This window comes from Podarcis muralis, chromosome 5 (genome assembly GCF_964188315.1).
Source record: "Podarcis muralis chromosome 5, rPodMur119.hap1.1, whole genome shotgun sequence".
Lineage (NCBI taxonomy): Eukaryota > Metazoa > Chordata > Lepidosauria > Squamata > Lacertidae > Podarcis > Podarcis muralis.
In genome coordinates, this window is record NC_135659.1 from 64,728,307 (window position 1) to 64,743,613 (window position 15,307).

At 42.0% G+C, this 15,307-nt stretch overlaps 1 pseudogene; it reads right to left on the reverse strand.

Annotated features, from left to right (window-relative positions):
* Positions 1-843: 843 nt before the first annotated feature.
* On the reverse strand, positions 844-2,755 carry LOC114582511 (serine/threonine-protein phosphatase PP1-gamma catalytic subunit A pseudogene; annotated as a pseudogene).
* Positions 2,756-15,307: the final 12,552 nt, after the last annotated feature.

Genomic DNA, 15,307 nt, shown 5'->3' on the forward strand with positions numbered 1-15,307 from the left:
TTTTGGTGTTGAGATTCAGACCATATTTTGCGCTCTCCTCTTTCACCCTCATTAAAAGGTTCTTTAATTCCTCCTCACTTTCTGCCATCAAGGTTGTGTCATCTGCATATCTGAGGTTGTTGATATTTCTTCCGGCAATCTTAATTCCAGTTTGGGATTCATCCAGCCCAGCCTTTCGCATGATGTATTCTGCATAGAAATTAAATAAGCAGGGAGACAAAATACAGCTTTGTCGTACTCCTTTCCCAATTTTGAACCAATCAGTTGTTCCATATCCAGTTCTAACTGTAGCTTCTTGTCCCACATAGAGATTTCTCAGGAGACAGATGAGGTGATCAGGCACTCCCATTTCTTTAAGAACTTGCCATAGTTTGCTGTGGTCGACACAGTCAAAGGCTTTTGCATAGTCAATGAAGCAGAAGTAGATGTCTTTCTGGAACTCTCTAGCTTTCTCCATAATCCAGCACATGTTTGCAATTTGGTCTCTGGTTCCTCTGCCTCTTCTAAATCCAGCTTGCACTTCTGGGAGTTCTCGATCCACATACTGCTTAAGCCTTCCTTGTAGAATTTTAAGCATAACCTTGCTAGCGTGTGAAATGAGTGCAATTGTGCGGTAGTTGGAGCATTCTTTGGCACTGCCCTTCTTTGGGATTGGGATGTAGACTGATCTTCTCCAATCTTCTGGAGAAAAGATTAGGTTTTTTTAATTAAAAAAAACCACACACCACAGGATACTGTGTTATATTCATAGAAACAGGTGAACAGTGTTCACTGTTGTAGCTGGTTGTTTTTTAAACTTTGTGGAATAAGTCTTCAGCTGCAACAAACAAACAAACAAACAAACAAACAAACAAACCCTAAAAGGAATTCTAATTCTCAGGCAAGTCTCTGAACAGCTCTCCACACGTGGCAGTTTTCTGAAGTGGCTAAAATAGCACAGTAGCAAGCTTCGACATTGAATATAGGGGAAGTATCAAAAGGCTTTAATCCTGCATCCCAGCTGATCCCAGCATTACTCTCTGCTAGTTCCAGTCGTCTTTCCTGCAGAAGAAAAACCCTGACTTAGATACTGCCAATGGATCCCTGTGAGCCGTGCCAACAAGTTTTCTCTATGCACTTTGGTTTCACAAAAAGAGACACAAACCTTTAAAATAATGGCTTTAATTGTCATTTTGAAGTATATGGGAGGGAAGTGTGCTTGAATTAAAATATACATCATACCAGGAAAGCTGGCAAAGGTTATGGGGTGGTTTCAAAACGCTGACAAAGACATTCACAGTGGTTCGTATAAACAATATGCAATTCGACAGTAATCAGTTTCCTAGTCTTGCAGCACACTAGTGTCTCTTAAGTCCTAAAAGAAAAGCAGGCATCACACACCACCTGGTCTGTACAGGTTCAAGGAGTCAATTGTACAATTACCCGGAATGACAGGATAAGTTGCTGTGAAGTATACAGCTGGAACAATAAGGGGGGAAAGCATTTTTTTCTCTCTTCAAATGAACATAAGAATTTTAAAAAACTCTTCTTGAGAAGGGAGAAAGTCTCATTTGCTGTTACAACCAGCAAACGCCATCCATCAAAATGAAAACAAAAACAAAAACCCACAAACACATTAATCTAGTCTTAGCAAGCTGACAGATACAAGTTACCGTTTTTAAAAAATGATTATATACTATAGTACAAGTCCCAACTAGGCAGGGCCAAGAGTGATTATTTCTTTGCTTGTTTTGTGATCATACTGCTGGGTGGTGTTACAGGCCGGCTAGCATTGGGCTTCTTCTTCTCGGCAGGCTTACATTAGAGTCTCATCCACGCTCATCATGGCACCCGCATTGTCAAACTCCCCACAGTAATTTGGGGCAGAAAACAGAGTTACCAGTTGCCTTTTTGCAAAGAACTCATATCCATCCTCAACCACCTGATGAACTCTGCATATAAGATCCAAATCATGTTTATGAAGGAACTTTGCAACCACATCAGCTCCAAACGTGAAAGAAACTCCTCTGTCATTTTCTCCCCATCCCAGGACATCTTTGTCAGGGTCAGACCACAGCAGATCACAAAGGAGGCCTTGATCTGGCACATCAGTAGGCCGCATAATTGATTGGAGGTCTGGCAATAAGCCTCCATGACAGCAGAATATTTTCTCATCCACAATGGCTGCAATTGGTAAACAATTAAAGCAGTCTGTAAAGGTTTTCCACAGCTTGATGTTGTATCTTCTTTTACATTCATCGTAGAAGCCATAAATTCTATTAAGGCTGGCACATTCATGGTTCCCTCTAAGGAGGAAAAAATTCTCTGGGTACTGTATTTTATCTTGTAGGCCAGTAAAAGACAAATTGTTTCTAAAGATTATTTCCCTCTATCAACATAGTCACCAAGAAATAGATAGTTGCTTTCTGGTGGGCAACCTCCATATTCAAAGAGTTGAAGTAAATCATAGTATTGTCCATGGATGTCACCACATATTTTAAGCGGTGCTTCAAGTTCTAACAGAATGGGTTGACTGAGAAAGATTTCTTGAGATTTCAAGCATAATCCTCTTATTTCGTTCTCTTGAAGTGGCACATATTTACCGGGTTTTGACCCTCTTACCTCCAGCAGCCATTGGATGATGCTGTCGATGTCGAGCTTGTCAATATCCACCATCGCCTCTCAGCAGCCGGGGCGAGGGAGCGAAGCCGGACCCCGCCGGGTCGACCCGCACGGCTCTTCCCCCGCTCCCGAGCTGGCTCCTTCCTTCTCCTGAATGCCCTACCGCGCGGCCCCTTTCCTCCCTCTCTCGCTTTCCATGGCCTGGTGGTGTTGACCCCAGTCACTGGACGGTATAGCAATAGCATGGAATGGTCTGGCATGTGGAAACACCAGAAATAAAGTCAAATAGGCAATATTTTTGAATATTCATAGATATGTAATTATGGGGGGGGGGGACTGTTACATCTATCAGAGATATCATATTCTGGTAGAATTGTGTGATACAATAAGACGACCCAAATGCTAAACTAAACCAGCTGAATAATAATTTTCTCACCTTACCTTGAATGTATTTTATTTGCCATTTTCTTATTCTTCAGACTCATAAGACAAAATCTGCTCTGTACAAGATTGGAATAATATGTATATATATTTCTGTGGCCTTTTGTTATAAACCCTTTGCTTCTCTTTAGTGTCTGAGTTTTACATACTTGGTTTGCTTTCTTACATTTAGGGGCATTGGGGTTGGTACATGGGTGGGTAAAATAAAATCATTGTTTTCATCAATGCAGTACAAGTGTGATTGACATATCTCTACATTCTAATATGCTTGCCTCTACTATCAAAGAAAATATATATTTTATGAAAAGTGTCACTAAAAGTGTTAACTTTCTTCATCTTCATTCACTTGCAACCAAACAAACTTTTTACAATATAGGATTTTTCCAATGGCATTGTATTTGTTTGTTTGTTTGTTGTTACAACTTCTATACAGTAGTACCTCGGGTTAAGTACTTAATTCGTTCTGGAGATCTGTACTGAACCTGAAACTGTTCTTAACCTGAAGCACCACTTTAGCTAATGGGGCTTCCTGCTGCCGCCGCGCCGCCGCAGCACGATTTCTGTTCTTATCCTGAAGCAAAGTTCTTAACCTGAAGCACTATTTCTGGGTTAGCGGAGTCTGTAACCTGAAGCGTATGTAACCCGAGGTACCACTGTACCGCTTCAGTGTAGGGGGGAAAGCCTCTAAGTGATTTATACAAATGATAAAACAATATAACTATCACCAAAGATTTACGACCATTAATTAAAACATAAAGTTAAAACCACAATAGAGCAGACTAAAATAAAACACATGCAAACTCTGAACAACTGGGTAGGTTTGGTTAAATAAGAATGTCTTCAGCAGGCACCAAAAAGAATACAGTCGTACCTTGGATCCCCAACGCCTTGGCTTCCGAAAAGATTGGCTCCCGAATGATCAAAACCTGGAAGTGAGTGTTCTGGTTTTTGAATGATTTTCAGAAGCCAAATGTCCGGCGCAGTTTCCTGCAGCCAATCAGAAGCCACACTTTGGTTTCCAAACGTTTTGGAAGTGAAACGGACTTCCAGAACGGATTCTGTTCAACTTCCAAGGTACGATTGCACAGTGAAGATGTCTGCCTGGTATCAATAGGCAGGGAGTTCCAAAGTGTTGGTGCCACTGTCCTAGACAACTGAGTTCTTACAGATATGGTAAAGGTATTATGTGTCACCTATAAAAGTGCCAATTCCTCTGATCAAAGTGGCTGAGTGGGCACATATGGGATAAAAGGACCTCTTTCTTCTGTGCCTGGGAATAGCACAAAAGAAGCTGGATATTCTTGAAGGACACTAAGGCCATGTCCACACTTCATGGTAAACCATAAACTTGGCTTTGCCGTCTGAGGGCTACATTCCCTCATGGACAACCTTCCAGGGGCCACGTTCAAGTGTCAGGTGAGGCCAGAGGCAAAAGTGGTCAGAGCAGTGGATGTGGCTCTTCACTCTGTGAAGGAGGCAACACAAAAGTCAGTTTCTATACACCTCTTTCGTCATCCTCCATCCAAACAAGTAAAAGACACCATCGTAGTTCATGGAAACTTTCCAGCCAAGGAAAATCACTCAACAAGAAGAAGAAGAAGAGTTTGGATTTGATATCCCGCTTTATCACTACCCGAAGGAGTCTCAAAGCGGCTAACATTCTCCTTTCCCTTCCTCCCCCACAACAAACACTCTGTGAGGTGAGGCTGAGAGACTTCAGAGAAGTGTGACTGGCCCACGGTCACCCAGCAGCTGCATGTGGAGGAGCGGAGATGCGAACCCGGTTCACCAGATTACAAGTCCACTGCTCTTAACCACTACACCACACAAGGAAGATGCAGAACCGGGCAGTCAGGGGTGTGGCCTAGAGAGATAGAGGTGTGGCCTGAGGAGAGTCCCGAGGGCCAGACAGAGGGATTTGGAGGGCCACATTTGGCTCCCGGCCCTGAGGTACCCCATGCACCAGTGAAACTGCCTACTTTGCTCCTCTCCACGCTACGTGGCTCCCATGCAAAGGAAGCCGCCTATGATCCCTGCCTCTGTGTTACATCCAAACCAGAGATCATAGCTTGATTTGATCCAAAAACTACTGTGAGTAAAGGAAGAACAAACCTTGCCTACAGATGGTGATTTGTTGGGAGTGAAACAAGTACTGTAAAATAATGCTTCTCCGTAGGGTGGAACTGAAACAATTGTTTTAATTCATTTTGGACATCAAACATATATACACAGTAACACCTTTTTTAAAAAAGTTTATTTTTGAGACACTCAGAATTGGGGCATAAGAAAGTGGGATAAAATAAAATTTAAAAATAGAGAAGAAAGGGCCTCAGCTGAAAGCTTTTTAAAGTCATTTATGAAACAGGGATTCTGCAAAAAAGAATCTATGGGTGCACTTTTCAGAGATGTTTTCTTCTTATTGAATCTTGCCATTAGTTCTCTAAGAAGGAAACTGACCCCCTCGCTCCAATTTGATTTAACCCCTGTGCTACTTACGATGTCAGAAACTTTCTGTAATCCATTTTCCAGACCTATAGCCTAGTTAAGATTGGATTGACTTGATCCGATTTCTCATAAGGCTAATTTCGGAAACAGGGAGGTGGGCCTCAAAAGCTTAGGAGGAGCAAATCCCAGCTGAAGCTACGAGCTCATCATAGCTGGTGCTTCTTTGTGATGTTGCCCCAAATAAGAGAGGCTTGAAGACAGATTCGTGGGGAAAGAAGGAGGAGACCCAGTATACCTCCTGGAGCACAGTATTATGGACTGCTGTATCGAGACGAGAATGTGCAGTAATAGTGTTTCATAGGAATATGTAAAAGTTCTGTGTTCTGTTGGATACTGAACAAACACATGTCTTTCCCACAGAACTTCCAAACTGATTGAAAGAAGGGCTACTTATACATTAAAAAAAAATTGTCTGAAGAGACATGCCATGCAACCAATTGTAGTCTGAAGCTCTTTTGACTACGAACCCCCAATTCTGGTTCCATGCCAAAGTTTTGTGCTAGAAAACTCTCTCTGTGCTCCTCCCAGTGGTCATTTCTCCTCTAATTACTGCTGTGGATATTATCTATCTATCTATCTATCTATCTATCTATCTATCTATCTATCTATCATCTATCTATTTACCTGCCCCTCATTAGCAGTTCCCAATGTAGGTTACAACAATTTAAAATTAAGAATTAACAACAGTTAATAAGAATTATAGAATGAAAAACTGTAAGGCTGTTCTGAATTCTTTTATTCCCTTTTCAGCCCAGCTTGAATTCAAGCTTTACCTGCATCTCCTGCTTGAATATGAGCCACATTTGCAAAGGAAGGTTTTTCCTTTGCAGCCTGGCTTCAGTTAAAGCTGTGAACTCATAAGCAAGAAAAGAGAATCCCAGAAGCACATGTGGCCAACCAACTCCAAGGCCTGTCAGGTCTCCTTTGGCACATTGGCCAGAGGTTCCTCACCTCTGGTATAGCAGTTAGAGCCTGGAATTTGGCTGGGAAGAGCTGGGTTCACAATCCTGATCAGAAGAAGAAGAAGAGTTTGGATTTGATATCCCGCCTTTCACTCCCTTTTAAGGAGTCTCAAAGCGGCTAACAATCTCCTTTCCCTTCCTCCCCCACAACAAACACTCTGTGAGGTGAGTGGGGCTGAGAGACTTCAGAGAAGTGTGACTGGCCCAAGGTCACCCAGCAGCTGCGTGTGGAGGAGCGGAGACGCGAACCCGGTTCCCCAGATTAGCAGACTACCGCTCTTAACCACTACACCACACTGGCTCTCACACTGTGGCATGGCTGCAATCCTGTTCATGGTTACCTGGGAGTAGGCTCAGGTGAATTCAGAGGTGCTTACTTCTAACTGCATATTTTCAACTTGTAAAACACACGTTATCAAAACATCTCCAGTTGCAGGCTGAAGCTCAACCTGAAGCTTTCAATTCAAAATGCAAACAACCTTGCAAATAAAGGTTACCATTTAAGCTACTAGCATAAAACAAGAATGCCATCAAAGGAAATAAATATCTTTCCAGAACTTTATTTTCCCCAAACTCTGATTTCCTCTGTCACAAAAAATAATAAAACTCCAAAGTCCCATTATCACCTCCAGTCACTTACCAGATCAGGGCCCAGAACTCTGCTCTCTTGCTGCCGCCCCCCGCCCATACCCCTTCTTGCTTCATTATATTATCGGAGGGAACTAGAATGCATTTTATGTCTGACAAATAGTTTCTATTGCATTAAAAAGATGGAATTACACAATAGCCTGCTCAGCAGAGTGCTAAGACAAGAAGTGTAACTACAGCAATGGCCAGATGGTGGCATGCTAGATTTATAAAACTCAGAAAGAATTCCAATTTACTGCAAAATGAAGTTGAAACAAATTAGGAGAAATTAAAGACAATTATTCCAACTCAAATTTGCTTGGAGAAAGTCAGATTTATCATCTCTTTAAAAAAAAAAAATTTCATTCCCAGATATGGTTCCACAACTCAAATTCAAGTTATATAAAAATTCTGGAAAATGTAATAGAGGGTGTGGGAACATAAGAAGCTGCCAGTTTTTTCAACTTACCTTAACTATAGGAGCACCTATAATCCTATATCAACAATGTAGAGTAATGTAAGACACACACAGCTATTCTAGGATGCTCACACCTATACTAGGAGTTAAATTTCCTTGAGTCGTGTATGGGCAGAATTGGGCTGAACTGGCAAATTTAGTGTCTTGGCACCAGGCCCTTTATGTGAACAGGCCCAGGAAAGCTACTTTGGGTTAGGAATTGTTACTTGCAGCCGAATCCTGTTCATGTTTACTTAGAAGTAACTCCCACTGTTTTAATGGGTCTTGCTCCCAAGTAAATGTGTTTAGGATTGCAGCCTAAATTTGAATTGTCACACGCTACCAAATATAACACACGTACCCAAGAAACAAGCTTTGGTTCTTGTATTCTTCTCCCTCCTGTTTCTACTCTCTTAACAAAATGGTGAATGCACATTACTATTGCATTATAACTGACAATGAACAAATTGGTATTGGTGAGTCTGAGATAACAGAGACTTGAACATGTAATTATATCATATACTTATATTGATGCTTAAGTTTGCTTAGCTGGTCCCAAGGAATGTTAGGAAATGTAGTTTATAAAGGCTCATAATTCATATGACGTAAGGGGCACTCTACTAATCCTGTAAAAAAGTTGTGGATTGTAGCGTCTTGTATTTTTTAGATTTTGATAGCTGCTATGATTCTCCCCTGGCTAGAGCTAGAACACAATGACTGAACACAATGCCACATTGTCTCTGGACCAATGTGGCAACCCTTTAATCAAAACACAGTTGCTGATGAACCATTATAAATGAGGTTTTTTAACATCGTGACTGCCCTGCAGTTCAATGAATGGTCTGTCTTTATTTAGCATGTGTCTGAGTGGAAGGCAATGAAGTACCAGATGCGTGATGATATCCATCCTAGAAACATCTGTGAAGTAGTATAGTTGCCACAAGAAGTTGGAGAAAGTGGATAGTGAAAAGTTTTTCTCCCTTTCTCATAACGCTAGAATTCATGGACATCCAATAAAGCTGAATATTGGAAGATTTAGGACAGATAAAAGAAACTACATCTTCATGCAGTCAAACTATGAAACTCATTCCCCCAGGACTGGTCACCAACTTGGATGGCTTAAAAAAAAATGTTGTTGTTGCTTAGTCGTTCAGTCATGTCCGACTCTTCGTGACCGCATGGGCCAGAGCACGCCAGGCACTCCTATCTTCCACCGCCTCCTGCAGTTTGGTCAAACTCATGTTTGTAGCTTCGAGAACACTGTCCCACTATCTCGTCCTCTGTAGTCCCCTTCTCCTTTTGCCCTCCATCTTTCCCAACATCAGGGTCTTTTCCAGGGAGTCTTCTCTTCTCATGAGGTGGCCAAAGTATTGGAGCCTCAGCTTCAGGATCTGTCCTTCCAGTGAGCACTCAGGGCTGATTTCCTGAAGAATGGATACGTTTGATCTTCTTGCAGTCCCTGGGACTCTCAAGAGTCTCCTCCAGCACCATCATTCAAAAGCATCAATTCTTTGGTGACCAGCCTTCTTGATGGTCCAGCTCTCACTTCCATACATCACTACTGGGAAAACCATAGCTTGAACTATACGGGCCTTTGTTGGCAAGGTAATGTCTCTGCTTTTTAAGATGCTGTCTAGGTTTGTCAATGCCTACTAGCCTGATAGCTATGCTCTACCTCTGCAGTCAGAGGCAGCAATGCTTCTGACTAAGTAGTTGCTGGAAACTGCAGAAGAGGGAAAGTGCGCTTGTACTCAAATCCTGCTTGCTGGTTTCCCACAGGCCTATGGTTGGCCACTGTGAGAACAGAATGCTGAACTAGATGGGCCATTGGTCTGATCCAGCTGACTACTACATTATCATCAGGGCTGGATTTAGGTTTGATGAGGTCTTAAGCTACTGAAGGTAATGGGGCCCTTTATATGTCCAGCTGTCCTTTGTCAACAACAAATGGTCACTTTTTTGTGTTGAATATATGCTATATGGTAATTTATGGACCTAATAGGTATCTAAAGCTATTTGCACATGTTGCCATGCAACCAGTCCATGCATAATGTAAAGGTAAAGGTGAAGGTGAAGGACCCCTGACAGTTAAGTCCAGTCGCAGACGACTCTGGGGTTGTGGCGCTCATCTCGCTTTACAGGCCGAGGGAGCCGGCGTTTGTCAGCAGACACTATTTCCGGGTCATGTGGCCAGCATGACTAAGCCGCTTCTGGCGAAACCAGAGCAGCGCATGGAAACGCCGTTTACCTTCCTGCTGGAGCAGTACCTATTTATCTACCTGCACTTTTGGGTGTGCTTTTGAACTGCTAGGTTGGCAGGAGCTAGGACCAAGCAACGGGAGCTCACCCCATTGCAGGGATTTGAACCGCCGACCTTCTGATTGGCAAGCCCAAGAGGCTCAGTGGTTTAGACCACAGCGCCACCCACGTCCATGCAGAATGTAAAGGTAAAGGTAAAGGTAAAGGGACCTCTGACCATTAGGTCCAGTTGTGGATGACTCGGGGGTTGCGGCGCTCATCTCGCTTTACTGGCCGAGGGAGCTGGCGTACAGTCACGTGGCCAGCATGACTAAGCCGCTTCTGGCGAACCAGGGCAGCACACGGAAATGCCGCTCACCTTCCCGTTGGAGTGATACCTATTTATCTACTTGCACTTTGACATGCTTTCGAACTGCTAGATTGGCAGGAGCAGGGACCGAGCAACGGGAGTAGGCACCCTATATATAGAAATGAGGAAACCAGTAGTATTTTAGGGAGCAGGTTAGCAGGTGGGGCCCATTACTTACATCATAGGAGCCTACACAACACAAAACATTGCTGCTGTATGTAGGTTTTATTTTATTTGTTTTTTATCTTATGTTTTGGAAATGTACATCCAGTTTTTATTTTCCTTTAAAAAAAAATTGGGGCCCCAAGAGAGTGGAGCCTTAAGCTATAACCTGCTTAGCTTATACGTAAATCTGGCACTGATTATCATAGTCTCCCAATGCCCTGAACCATCATGAAAACCTTTATGCCATCATGGCTTCACGCTTTGTCATGCAGAGCCCCATCTTTGTTGAGGTACGCTAACCGGAAATCGTTTCCCTTCAGGCAAGTATTGTCCTCTGTCTGATTTGATACTTAACCAGCTGTTAGACTGTCAGTTACGAAGCCTGCTGGCTGAAAGCATAACGAAAATGTAAGCTTTATCTTTTCAACCAGCAACTGAACCAGCCATTCTAAGTATAGGTTTCACATGCAAGCAGCGTGGAGCCAGTAAGTTAACGGCAGCACATGCTAGCTAGCTCCTACTCATAGGGAACTTTGCAAAGAAACAGGAAGGAAGTAAAGGCTGAAAGGAAGTAATCTACTTTACCAATAAGTAGTTACTAAAAGAATCTGTAAAGAGAATAAGCTACCTGCCTCATTCAGGCTTATTGCTTATTGCAAGCATTGCTATATTTTACTTCCCAACAAGGGGAAGAGACTCAGCAGGGCAGCCAGATAGGAAATGGAATTCCTGACTCACTATTTCTATTATATTCCGGAAACAACAGTTATAATTAAAAACACTCACAAATTTATTTTAAGCATTCTCCGCCCTCCATGCGGATTTGAGAGACCCCAAGATAATAATAATTAAGTAAATGCGGCTCACCCTTTAAAATAACTAGGTAGACAGGGCCTGCCCTGAATTCCATTCCTGAATATCTTAGTCAAAATGGCTTCCAAAGCCCTGGAAGTCTCCCTCTCCTCTCTCATGCCTCTCCCACTCCACACCCCAGTCTGCATTCAAGAGCTTGACAGCCTTGAATCTACTGAAAGCAACAGGTCTAATTAAGCCAAATGGGTAGCATAAACAGGGTGGCAAATCCTGACAACATAAGAAAAGCCTGCTGGATCAGGCCAATGGCCCAGCATCCTGTTCTCACAATGGAGAGCCAGAGGTCTGTGGGAAACAAGCAAGCGGAACATGAGCACGAGAGCACTGTCCCCTCCCATAATCTGCATTTTCTTTTCCCCAAACTAGGGCCAAGCAGAATTAAAAGGGCACTGGTGGGATTTCTCTTGCACTTTATAGGATAAAAAAGTCCTGCTGTGCAGAGGCATCTCTAGATCCTGAAACCCTGATTGTGCACCATGCGAGTGCAACTAAAAGCATGGTCCCACAACACTTTTGCTGCATGAAGTGGAGACCTAGAGAATTCGTGCTCTTGGAAAAGAACGTTGTGGTCGTCACCACACCAGCCGTTTATCCTTTCCATCCTTTTCTCATCACAGTTATGTGACCAACCCTATTTATCTGGAAGCCAGGGGCAGCAGGAGTGGCTGCATACAGACCATACATTTGAATACACCCCCCAAAAAGGATCCTGAGAACTGTAGATGCAAAGGGTGCTGGGAGTTGTAGGGCTGTGAGGTATAAGCTACAGGGCAGTGTTCAAATAGCATGTTCCATCAGAGCAAAGATTTCTGCTTGTACAATGGGACTCTTGCCCTCACCCACCACATACCTTGCACCCTTCCCAATCTGCTCCACTACCTTGGGGAAACTCCCAGAACTGACTTAGGGGGTGCAGAGGGGAAGGGGAGAATGTTCCATTGCACCAGGAGAAATCCTTGCAGTGATGGCACTTCATGGATTCCACCCAGTTCCCAGGATTCTTTGGGTGGGTGGGGATATGCTTTAAATATGCTTTAAATATATGCTGTGTACGCAGCCAGAATCACAGATTTGGATTTAGCAGGCCTATCATGTCCTTGGATTATTTCACCATAATAATTCCTCCAGGTTAGGCTCTATTCAACAAGAACACATGCATGCCAGGAATTGCGGGAAAAGAGCAATTTTTTCGCTCTTTAGCTACCAAGCAGGTGCTTGCGTGACTATAAAAGCATCTAAGTTATGCTAAGTAGTAATTAATCTTCATTAATTTATTTTGAATAATGTTGATGAGAAATTGGACCTGAGAATTTAATTGCTTCCTGGAGCACCGGTTCTCAGATGAAGAACTGGCAAGAGAAACAACAAGAAAGAAGGTTTTCAAAGAACAGAACCTTTTCTCTTAAACTCTTAATTCCGGTCCGTATCATTTCCAACCAGTGACTACACAAAACAGATAGGCTACGGTATTTGATCTGTGAAATATTTCCGATCTTTTTGCCTTTCTTTTTTCGTTTCCCAAATAAGTAACTTCTTGTTTGTGAGCTTGCAGACATGACTATCTGCTCATGCTCAGATACTGACACAGAGTACATTCAGATCCAGAGGTGGAATGTGTCCTTGTGCACTCACCTTTAAAATTCATCAGATGAAAAACAAGTCAATTTTCTCTCTTCATCACAGACTGAGTAACTTTTTATTTTTATTCTTTTGCATGAGTGGAACGTCAAATAAGTCTCACATCCCCACCCACATTCTGGATGGGAGATGGTTTTTAATGAAACACACAGAAAGAATGCTGTCTCCACTAGAATCTCGTTTTTGTTTCATGGTAAGTCTAGCTCTGCACCTGAGTGAGCAGTTGTACGTGTGATGACGGAAACAGCAGTTGCCTAGAACAAGTGTTTTTCAAGCTTGGGTCCCCAGGCCCAGCTTAAGGTGATGGGAATTGTAGTCCAACCACATATGGGGACCCAGCATAGCACAATACAGATATGTGATATACTAGGGATTCCTCTTTTATCTTTGCTTGCATTACAGTCTAGCTGTTAATCGGTAGAAATCCTGAATCTCTTTCACATTTGGGCATATGACTGCAAAGAGGCGTTATTACGCCCTGCGTGGGTTCTGAAACTCATTCGTTTGCTGCTGCTGCAGCAGCAGCAACCATCTTTCTTTAAAGCCAAGCACTCTGGAAAACTAAGATACAGATATGCATTTATTCAAACAGGTAAATAAAAATACCAAAGAAAGCTGATTTTGTAAAATACTATCTTTAATTTGCCCTTTGATTACATTGTAACAGCCAAAGTATAAAACTTACAAGTTTACATTTGAACGGAAATATACATTTTCAGAAAATAAAAAAGAGTGTGTACATGGAAAATGTCTAATGTGCAATAGATAAAAGCTGATAAAGTTATTGCTTCCAGTATCACCTGACTCTCTCTCATACCTGTCTCCTGTCCCTGTCAGGTGAGGGAAAAATTAATTCAGTAATCACTAACAGAGATAGGGAGTGCATAGTTGTAGAAATGGGCAGGGATGTAGAGATATGGAGGACCTGAACATATTGCAGAGTTCCTGCAAAACATCACAGCCATATACATGATTGAGCTAATGACACTAACAATATATATAATCCACTTTCATCAGTGGAACAAACAGTCATCAACACAGAGCTCTTTGCGTTTTCAGGAAAATGTGTGATCATTGGAGTTAAAGTGCAGCTTTCTTGTGGAAAATTGTAATGTATGCCTCTCTAGACCACAATACAAAGCCTTATCTTTTTATCATTCAATTCTTATCATAAGTCATAATGGACCTAAAATTTTTGGCCACCTTGATTATGTGAAGATGTACCAGCATTTTAAAAGCTCAGCTCAGTTAAAAAAATAAAATAAATCCTACCAAAGGAAAGGATTTTTAATTTTCTTTTTGCAGGTATTTGGTTAATGTGATCATGTGCAAAAAAATAGTCAAAAAAAATCCTCTATGCTACAAATCGCACTCTAACAGTATAATTTTATAGAAATCTATAGTGAAGTCCCATAGAGTTCATTTGGGCTTCTTCCAAATAAGCATGTACAGGACTGCAGCCTTATATATTCACTTGTCAGAGAATAATGCAGGGAGCACGAATGCCTATTAAAAAAACCCACCCTTTCTAAATTTACAAAAATAGCTACTATTTTACAATCTGTCAAGACCAGCAAATAAAAAAGAAGCTTATGCTCTTGTTACATACAGAAAATATTCTACTAAAACTTCTTGAGCCATAATATGTCAGCGTTGCCATTTAGAGATTCTTCCTGCAACGACAAGAGGCTCTCACAGAAACTGCTTTGATTAGGCTGGTACATGTTTAAAGGCACATGCTGAATACTTGAAAGGAAGAGGGAGTAAATAACACTGTTGTCAGTGGTGTTGTTTTTCAGTTTCTCTAGCTCTGGCGTTAGGCCCTGTGATTTTTCAAACATGAACAGTGTCACCATTACCATGAATCTCATCAATGAATGCAGACAAGATTGTGTATTTCTGACTCTGAGCAACGGTCTTGAAATACTTTTCACACCCCGTTGCATCTTTTATGACTGTTGCTTGAAGGGTAGCAATTTCCCCCACAAAAATGGTACTACTATCAAACCCTGTGACATGCACACTTGGTCCTTAGCTTTTTCAGGAAGTGTGTGTGGAGGGAGCCTTTGGGCTCATTCTTCTTGAGATATCCAGTCTTGATTCATTTTGTGCAAATGTCTTGTAGCCATAGTGTCCCATGCTGAAATGGCTGGCCAGTGGCCGCAAGCCGAACTCAGCACAGCTCCCCGCCACAAATATTTTGTGAAATCTGATCAGCACTGATCAGTCATTTTGACAACGAACCATTTTATTAAGTGTGTAACCAGTCTATGTAAGTGTGTATACTGGTGCTTACATTGTGTTACTCTTTGCAAAAAATATATAAACATTTTCCAAACAAAGTTAAACAAATTTCAAAATCTTCTTTACTAAAATTAACGTTGGATACTTTCTGAAGGTGTGTTCAAACTGTATCATTAATACAGATAT